The sequence below is a fragment of the Nicotiana tabacum genome, chromosome 8 (assembly GCF_000715075.1).
Source record: "Nicotiana tabacum cultivar K326 chromosome 8, ASM71507v2, whole genome shotgun sequence".
Lineage (NCBI taxonomy): Eukaryota > Viridiplantae > Streptophyta > Magnoliopsida > Solanales > Solanaceae > Nicotiana > Nicotiana tabacum.
The window spans coordinates 114,361,808-114,371,976 of record NC_134087.1 but is presented as its reverse complement, the minus strand read 5'-3'; the positions used below and the strand labels follow the sequence as shown (position 1 = coordinate 114,371,976).

Genomic DNA, 10,169 nt, shown 5'->3' with positions numbered 1-10,169 from the left:
ATTCTTGCCATAAAGTCGAAATTACATACTTTTTTCATTTCACTTTATATTATTGATATATATGTGTTAATAGAATTGAACGTGACTAACATTATTTATATGTTCCAATAAATATAAAGTAATTAAAAAATTATTGTTTGTCAATTCATTTCTCACAGTTCTTCAAAATGCCTTAAAGATATGTTTTGATCCAGGGAGTCCATGACATTAGTGCATAGCTAGTTTGATGACTTTGAGGTCCTCTAAGAGTTGAGCACGAAAGGAAATAGTTATTTAATCACTGCAATGTACTTAAACTATTTAAGATGCCCAAGTGCACAAGTAATTTGCAAACAATGAGCATATGATATGTACTGCCATAAATAAGATGATTATAATGATACATACCTTAATAAAATATATGTCACGACCCAAAATCCCAACCCGGTCGTGATGGCGCCTCTCGTGAGGACAAGGCCACCCAATCAACAAAATAGTACATCTCTTTATAACTACTTAGCAGGAATAAGTCTAAATCATGGGCAATATAATCTTAAATGCGAAATAAACGTGATAGAACAAGGAAAACCATCCCAACTCAGCCCGAAATCGGGGTGTCACAAGTCATGAGCTACTACAGAGTTTACTAATATTTTACAAAGTCTAGAATTATCATAAATAACAAAGATAAGGGAGAAAACGGGGCTGCGGACGTCAACAGCTACCTCGTTACTCCTAGTCACCGCCTGGCCTGGAAAAAATCAGCGCTCAGGAGCGAACTCAGCTCTGCCTGTATCTGCACATATGGTGTAGGGAGTAATGTGAGTACTTCGACCCAGTGAGTAATAAAAATAAATAATGACTGAAAACATGAAATCTCATAACGGCACAATATAGCGCTATCCCAAGCAGTAAAATCAGTTATACAGTAAAACAGTGAGTATCAGATAATTCTTCTTTTAAAACAGTAAAGACAAATAATTTCCACAGTAAGGATAAATCAAAAGCTTGCCCCTCGGGCTCAATATGTAAATCTCAGTATAGTATCAGCCCTTCGGGCTCACTCCCAACTCACCAGCACACAACATCAGCCCCTCGGGCTCACTCCCAACTCACCAGCACAAAACATCAGCCCCTCGGGCTCACTCCCAACTCACCACACACAAGCAACGGCATTTCGGGCCCACTGCCAACTCACCTGGGTACCCTGCGCTCTCTGGGGGTGTGTACAGACTCCGGAGGGGCTCCTACAACCCAAGTGCAATATCAATAGGCCTGAAAGCCTTCACACATCACACACGAGGCCTGAAAGCCTCCTCATATAACACTCGAGGCCTGAAAGCTTCCTCACATCACTCAACATATCCTCACGTATGGCCCTCGGCCTCAATCAGTCCAGAAAATAATCATATGCCTCTTGGGCATCAGTAAAACAATAGTGCTCAGCTCAACAGCATTATAAATATCATTAAATCTCGAGTTGAGTATAAATGTAGCTGAGTTCACAAAATAATATAATTCAATTGGACTGAGTTCAAATAATATTTCAATTCGTGAGGAAAATAGTGATGTAAATTCACAAAAGATTTCAGATAATTGGCACGAAGCCCAAATATGGCAATAAGTCCAATCATAGTGAAAAACAATAAATCTTTATCAATTATGCGGTAAAAATATCAACTGGATGGACCAAGTCACAATCCCCAATAGTAAATGACCCCGCGCTCGTCATACAACGCGTGTCTCATCTCAACATATCAGTATGTTGTGCAATCCGGGGTTTCAAACCCTCAGTGCATCATTTAAAATCATTACTCACCTCAAGACGGTCCAACGTCTACTCCGTTATGCCCTTGCCTCTCGAATTTACCTCTTCGCGCGTCGAATCTGGTTAAAACCATAACGAATACATTACAATAGGCTAAGGGAATATAACCCAATCGAAAAGACTCGAAAAATATCGAAATTCACGAAATTCGCAAAACCCGAGCCCCGGGCCCACTTCTCGAAAAATTACGAAATTCACATCACCGGATTCCTCGTCTCGCCACGAGTCCGTACATATCAAATTTACCAAAATCGGAGTTCAAATGACCCCTCAAATCTTCATGTAATCCTCTTAAGTTTCAAGCCCTAAACCACCATCTTTATCCATAAATTACTTGAGTTTTCAGTTCTAATCCATATATTTAACTTGAAAATAAGTAGAAACAACTCACTTTTGATGCTTGATGAAATCCCCCATGAAATTCTCTCCAAAATAATCCAAGCCAAATGAAAGAAATGAAAGAAATAAGCCAAATCCGTGTTTTAAAGAATCTGTCCGTGCTTCGTCGAGTTGTACCTTGCACTTGTGCTATACAAGTTGTACATCCTATTAAAATTTTCCCTTGTCGGACACCTTCTGCTTAAACACCCATAACGTCTTGTATAAATATCCAAATGACAAATGGTTTGAAGATTTAAAAACTAGACTCGAAGATATTTAATTTGATAGGTTGTACACCATATAACTCTTTATATATCCCGAGATATGAGCTTCTAAAGCGCATCCGTAAATTCTATCGAAATCGCTCTACCAGCCATTTTCGATCCATCATAACATTCTGAGATAATATACAAATCATGAATGGTTTAACTTTATGAAAACTAGAACGTAAGCGCTACAACTTTCGTGTTTTGCAATTTTTCTGATTTCTTATAGATTACAAGATATGAGCTTCCAAACTGGACACCTTGCGCCTGAAATTTTCTGGGCACAGCAGAAGCCTAAAAATTTCTGCAATTTTTTTCAAAGATGAAATAGTCCGTTTAACCACCCAAAACTCACCCGAGGCCAGTGGGACCTCAACCAATCATGTCAACATATCCCATAACATTGTTCAAACTTGTTCTGACCTTCGTAATGCTCAAAACAATATCACAACACCAAATTCGCACGGATTCAAACCTATGAACTTTGAAACTTCTAACTTCCACATCCGATGCCGAAACACGTCAAAACTAGTCCGAATGATCTCAAATTTTGCAGACAAGTCCAAAATGACATAACGAAGCTACAACAACTCTCGGAATTCCATTCCGATCCTCGAATCAAAATCTTACCTATCAACCGGAATTCGCCAAAATACTAACTTTGCCGATTCAAGCTTAATTCTACACCGGTCATCACAAAAATATTCCGGACACACTCCTAAGTCCCAAATCACCTAACAAAGCTATCCGAACCATAAAATTCGCGTTTCGAGCGCTCTAACACAAAAGTCAATATCCGGTTGACTTTTCCAACTTAAGCTTCCTCAAAAGAGACTAAGTGTCTCAAACCTTACCAAAATTATTCAGGAATGACTTCAAATTTTTGCACACAAGTCACATTCGACATTACGGATTTGTCCAACTTTCGGAATCGCATTCCGACCCCGATATCAAAATTTCCACTTCCGGTCGAATTTTCTCAAAATCTTCAAATTTCTATATTTAGCCAAACGGCTCCAAAATGACCTACGGACCTCCGAATTCACTTCCGATCGCGCTCCCAAATCCAGAATCACCATATGGAGCTACTCCCAGTCTCGGAATTCCAAACGGACATCAATAACACTTAAATGCATTTTAAGTCAAACTGATGCAATTTCTTCTAAAATGCTATCTTCCACAATAGGCGCCAAAATGCTCCCGGGTTATCCAAAACCCCATCCGGGCATACGCCCAAGTCCAAAATCATCATACGAACCTGCTGGAACCTTCGGATCCAAATTCCGAGGTCGTTTACTCAAAATTCCAATCCTAGTTTATTTCTTCAATTTTAAGCTTTCAAAATGAGAATTTCCATTTAGATTTGACTCCAAACTTCTTGAATTTTAATTCTGACCATACACACAAGTCAATATACCTGAGATGAAGCTGCTCATGGCCTCAAACTGCTGAATGACGCGCCGGAGCTCAAAACGACCGATCGGGTCGTTACAATCTCCCCTACTTAAACATACGTTCGTCCTCGAACGTGCTGAGAACTACACTGAAGTAGTCTGAAATCACTTGTTTAACACCTCATGCACCTTCCCGTGAAACCACCACTCAGTTGAGCACATTAGCTCGATAACTCTGTAGATATACTCCCTTATTCAAGCAAATAAGCCATTAGGTCCAATTCCAATATCCTGAATTTCCTGCCAAGCCTGTTTCCATCATACGACCACCATATCAATCTCCACACGTTGTACCCAAACATGGCTGCATAACTTTTCTGAATTCACACTTTGCATCACTTTACTCATAGGACCACAATAACATTCTTTAAACATAATAGTCGAAATTCCACAAATCTGATGCTCCCATTGCATCTCATGACCTACATAGGTCTTGCTCTAGTTTTTACAACACCGATACGACTGAAGAGATGTGCCGAAATTCATAATCAACTGTTGAATCAACAATTCATTGGATCTATACTCCTGACAAGTTCCATTACCTTGTCTCAAACCAAAGAATGATCTTTGCTCTATAATATACTTCATATAATCAGTTTGCACTGACCCCAAATCTAGTAACCTCGTCTCACCCAGTACGAATTGCTCAGGCAATAAGTCACCTCGGACATAATCAAAAATCCCACAAGACGCCACAATGTGCCAGTGGGCTACCAATTTGAACGCGATACAAAAGGAAGGCAAACTCTGGGAGGAACTACTCAACTCGCACACTAACATGGACTTCCTCAGAAAACAGGGAAACAGAACACATAAAAGCAAATATGGGCACTGAACTGAACATCACACTGTTGCGGCGCGCAACCCGATCCAAACAACATACCCATGGCGGCGTGCCACCCGATCCACATATAGAACTCACATAAGGCGATACACGTCGAGCTGAATAGCTCACCACATCCAAATACCGAATATCGGTCATAAACACACTAAGGTGCATAATACCATTCCCAAGGAAACATATAGCGTTATAGGCTACAACTCAAGCACAACTGAGGTGCGATACATGATCTAAGTCTCAAGAGCCATCCTGCTCATATAACATCACCGCTGAGCGGAACCTCAACACATAAGGAATTTACCAAGCCGTCTCACAACTCATACATCGCAATATATCTTTACATGAATTATCTGACCACGAAATAAGACCGCGACTATCCTTCCATAAAGAGCGCATTGCTGAAATAAACACAACTGGCCTGATGTAAGGCTCACTTCCACATTTAAATCTATCCCCCGACCTCAAGTCGATCCTGATCGTGCCAAGCTAGGCCAATAATATTTCACAGGTCTATAACCCAATAAGCAGAGTGCCCTCCAAGCATAAATTCTCAAATGGATGATATTACCAAAATCCTCATACTTGGTTTAAATTTCTAATTAATCAAGTGACTACATGTCACACTTATACAATCTTCCTGTGGGACAAGCTCCCACCATCTTCCGAAATAATTAACGGGTTCGCACATTCAAACCACCGGCTGCACTAACGCTGAAAAGTGATCAAGAATCCCTAACCAGGATGCAAAGCCTTTCTCACAGAACACCGGTCTCAGGTGATACTGACATCAATACCCATCTTACTCAAAACACTGGAACTCCTTTCCTGCTCATCCGAGCTTGTGACATCACAGTCATTGACCAAACTGCGACATTGGTCCTTACTTCAAATTCCATGCCACTCACTGCACCACACATGCCGATATATGATAGACATGATTTCCATCACAACTCTGGAACCGCCGATAGGCTAATATTTCATCACATAAGACTTTCCATTTAACTTACTTCGGGAGAACTATAGCAACATACAGGCGAATTCTCATAACCGTCGAATATGCCAATATCTAAGTAGTGGTCCAAGCCACCATAACCCTTCCGGGATTTTCCTCCACATAACAAGCCATAACAAAAGAATGCTTCTGAACAAAATCAATTACGGTGGCCGACAAACCTCACACGTACCGCCACAAATCACTTGCATAACTTGCTCACGCTGAAGGAACTGATCACTGACACCAATATGCCAATTCAACTATGGCTAATCAACCTACCTCCTTCCAATTTATCCTTAATTGCCTTGGAAATAATATTTCTCCATTCAACACATAACATACTCCATCTGTACTCCTCCGGAGTGACCTTGAATCACGAGACCATGCTGTCTCAAATCCCACGAACCATTTCATATCTCCCAAATGCTACACCGCAAGTCAAAATATTATAGAACATTTTGGGCACCTTCTCATAAGCTGCTACAAAGCTTGATTCTTATCTGTATCTATAATGTCAACATTATTAGGCACCACACTTTGCCCTTTGAATTCATGAGGACCGTTACTGAGAGCCACCCGCTCCGACTTGGCCCCGAATGCAACCACTCCACTGAATTTTATAACATATGAATACCCTCTCTATGAAGCACCCAGCGGGATCACTTCCCTCGAAGCCTGCACCTATACGAGGCATAAATCATGAATCTTCCCTCAAGTCTGAACATGAGCCAATAAGGCTAACCATAACATGCATTCAACAATTCATTTACTCAAATTACCACTCATAGTCCTTTTCCGTAGCCGCAATAACCCATCAATACGCTAATAACCAGAATTCACGTAGGCAATTAACCATGCAACCCAATCGTAAGCGGTGGGACTCTCCCACTTAGCTCAAAGCCACTATTACACGACTTTCGAACACATTAGAACCATTCTCTCAAGTCATTTACTCTTATTCAAAATTCAATTCACCTGATCCAAGGAACATAACCACATGTGCCTCATTAGCACTCTGACACCGCAGGGTATGACCTCATTCTAGTACAACCAAACATCTTTCTGCTCCATGCACCGAGCATTCTTTACCAACGACAACTTAAGACATACTGTGATTCTCACACATCTATAAAACACCATGTAGCCTTTGTCCAAGTTTTCCCTCACTCGTGCCATCTTCGGACCAATTTCCGTAACCAGAGCTGATTCGCCAGCATGCCTCGAATCGGAACCAACATAGCACATGAATGCACAATTATCTAATCAATAGCAAACTCCCCAACTTGGCTCGAAGCCATAGATCACAACACATATACACTATTGCTGCCGTAATACCATGGTGAGATTAAACTCACTCCTTCATTCACTCACACAACAGTTAAGCCCACTATTAGGCGACAATTTTTTTTTTTTACTAAGTCCCAAATTTTTCAAAAATTTCGGCAGAGTTTCCTTTGTAATTGGGCCTATCCACCTGCCAGAGAATCACCAAAACCATCCTAACAACACATCCACAACTTGACAAAGCATCACAATGAAAAATCAAACACTTAATAGTCCACCTATCATCCAACAGGTCTCCATCGTCACTTCCAAGTCATATAGATACATCTCGCAGTTGTAACATACTCATCACGTATCTATCCATCCATCATTCCCACTAATAGGGACAATACCGAACATATAAGTTCAAAACACTTGCTCACATAATCAGCACCCCGGTGCTCAAGCCATAGGCAATGATCCGGCCTCAAGTCCTCCCGACTGGCCTAACATCAAACTCACAGAGATTACACCTCGCCCATCGATCGGGGAATTACAAGCCATCAAGGCACATCTAATACTGAGCATTCGTTCGCGCATACAAATATGTGGAAGGAACTGTAAAAGTTACTTTTTCAAGCTGAATCAAGGAGGCACGATTAAGAATTCAAGAATATGAAGTTTTTCCTAAAGGTTCTGCAGCCTCCCGAGGATAAGTCCAGACGTCTCCATACCGATCCGCGAGACTCTACTAAACCAGCTCATGACTCGCGAGACCTAGTAACCTAGGGTCTGATACCAACTTGTCACGACCCAAAATCCCAACCCGGTAGTGATGACGCCTTTCGTGAGGACAAGGCCAGCCAATCAACAAAACAGTACATCTCTTTATAATTACTTAGCAGGAATAAGTCTAAATCATGGGCAATATAATCTTAAATGCGAAATAAACGTGATAGAACAAGGAAAACCATCCCAACTCAGCCCGAAATCGGGGTGTCACAAGTCATGAGCTACTACAGAGTTTACTAATATTTTACAAAGTCTGGAATTATCATAAATAACAAAGATAAGGGAGAAAACGGGGCTGCGGACGTCAACAACTACCTCGTTACTCCTAGTCACCGCCTGGCCTGGAAAAAATCGGCGCTCATGAGCGAACTCAGCTCTGCCTGTATCTGCACACATGGTGCAGGGAGTAATGTGAGTACTCCGACCCAGTGAGTAATAAAAATAAATAACGACTGAAAACATGAAATCTCATAACGGCACAATATAGCGCTATCCCAAGCAGTAAAATCAGTTATACAGTAAAATAGTGAGTATCAGATAATTCTTCTTTTAAAACAGTAAAGACAAATAATTTCCACAGTAAGGATAAATCAAAAGCTTGCCCCTCGGGCTCAATATGTAAATCTCAGTATAGTATCAGCCCCTCGGACTCACTCCCAACTCACCAGCACACAATATCAGCCCCTCGGGCTCACTCCCAACTCACCACATACAAGCAACAGCCTCTCGGGCCCACTCCCAACTCACCTGGGTACCCTGCGCTCACTGGGGGTGTGTACAGACTCCGGAGGGGCTCCTACAGCCCAAGCGCAATATCAATAGGCCTGAAAGCCTTCACACATCACACACGAGGCCTGAAAGCCTCCTCATATAACACTCGAGGCCTGAAAGCCTCCTCACATCACTCAACATATCCTCACGTATGGCCCTCGGCCTCAATCAGTCCAGAAAATAATCATAAGCCTCTTGGGCATCAGTAAAACAATAGTGCTCAGCTCAACAGCATTATAAATATCATTAAATCTCGAGTTTAGTATAAATGTAGCTGAGTTCACAAAATAATATAATTCAATTGGACTGAGTTCAAATAATATTTCAATTCGTGAGAAAAATAGTGATGTAAATTCACAAAAGATTTCAGATAATTGGCACGAAGCCCAAATATGGCAATAAGTCCAATCATAGTGAAAAACAATAAATCTTTATCAATTATGCGGTAAAAATATCAACTGGATGGACCAAGTCACAATCCCCAATAGTAAATGACCCCGCGCTCGTCATACAACACGTGTCTCATCTCAACATATCAGTATGTTGTGCAATCCGGGGTTTCAAACCCTCAGTGCATCATTTAAAATCATTACTCACCTCAAGACGGTCCAACGTCTACTCCGTTATGCCCTTGCCTCTCGAATTTACCTCTTCGCGCGTCGAATCTGGTTAAAACCATAACGAATACATTACAATAGGCTAAGGGAATATAACCCAATCGAAAAGACTCGAAAAATATCGAAATTCACGAAATTCGCAAAACCCGAGCCCCGGGCCCACTTCTCGAAAAATTACGAAATTCACATCACCGTATTCCTCGTCTCGCCACGAGTCCGTACATATCAAATTTACCAAAATCGGAGTTCAAATGACCCCTCAAATCTTCATTTAATTATTTTAAGTTTCAAGCCCTAAACCACCATTTTTGTCCATAAATTACTTGAGTTTTCAGCTCTAATCCATGTATTTAACTTGGAAATAAGTAGAAACAACTCACCTTTGATACTTGATGAAATCCCCCTTGAAATTCTCTCCAAAATAATCCAAGCCAAATGAAAGAAATGAAAGATATAAGCCAAATCCGTGTTTTAAAGAATCTGTCCGTGCTTCGTCGAGTTGTACCTTGCACTTGTGCTATACAAGTTGTACATCCTATTAAAATTTTCCCTTGTCGGACACCTTCTGCGTAAACACCCATAACGTCTTGTATAAATATCCAAATGACAAATGGTTTGAATATTTAAAAACTAGACTCGAAGATCTTTAATGTGATAGGTTGTACACCATATAACTCTTTATACATCCCGAGATATGAGCTTCTAAAGCGCATCCGTAAATTCTGTCGAAATCGCTTTACCAGCCATTTTCGATCCATCATAACTTTCTGATATAATATCCAAATCACAAATTGTTTAACTTTCTGAAAACTAGAATGTAAGGGCTACAACTTTCATGTTTTGCAATTTTTCTGATTTCTTATAGATTACAAGATATGAGCTTCCAAACTGGACAACTCGCGCCTGAAATTTTCTGGGCACAGCAGAAGCCTAAAAATTTCTGCAATTTTTTTCAAGGATGAAATAGTCCGTTTAACCACCCA

General features: G+C 40.8%; 2 long non-coding RNA genes across 2 annotated transcripts; both read right to left on the bottom strand.

Annotated features, from left to right (window-relative positions):
- Positions 1-408: 408 nt before the first annotated feature.
- Positions 409-2,249, bottom strand: LOC142163602 (uncharacterized). Its single transcript, XR_012694551.1, has 3 exons — positions 2,199-2,249; positions 1,799-1,866; positions 409-775 (listed from the first exon to the last, which is right to left on the bottom strand). It is a non-coding gene; the product is annotated as an uncharacterized LOC142163602 (long non-coding RNA).
- Positions 2,250-7,838: 5,589 nt separating this feature from the next.
- On the bottom strand, positions 7,839-9,655 carry LOC142163601 (uncharacterized). Its single transcript, XR_012694550.1, has 3 exons — positions 9,567-9,655; positions 9,167-9,234; positions 7,839-8,184 (listed from the first exon to the last, which is right to left on the bottom strand). It is a non-coding gene; the product is annotated as an uncharacterized LOC142163601 (long non-coding RNA).
- Between the last annotated feature and the right edge of the window lie 514 nt (positions 9,656-10,169).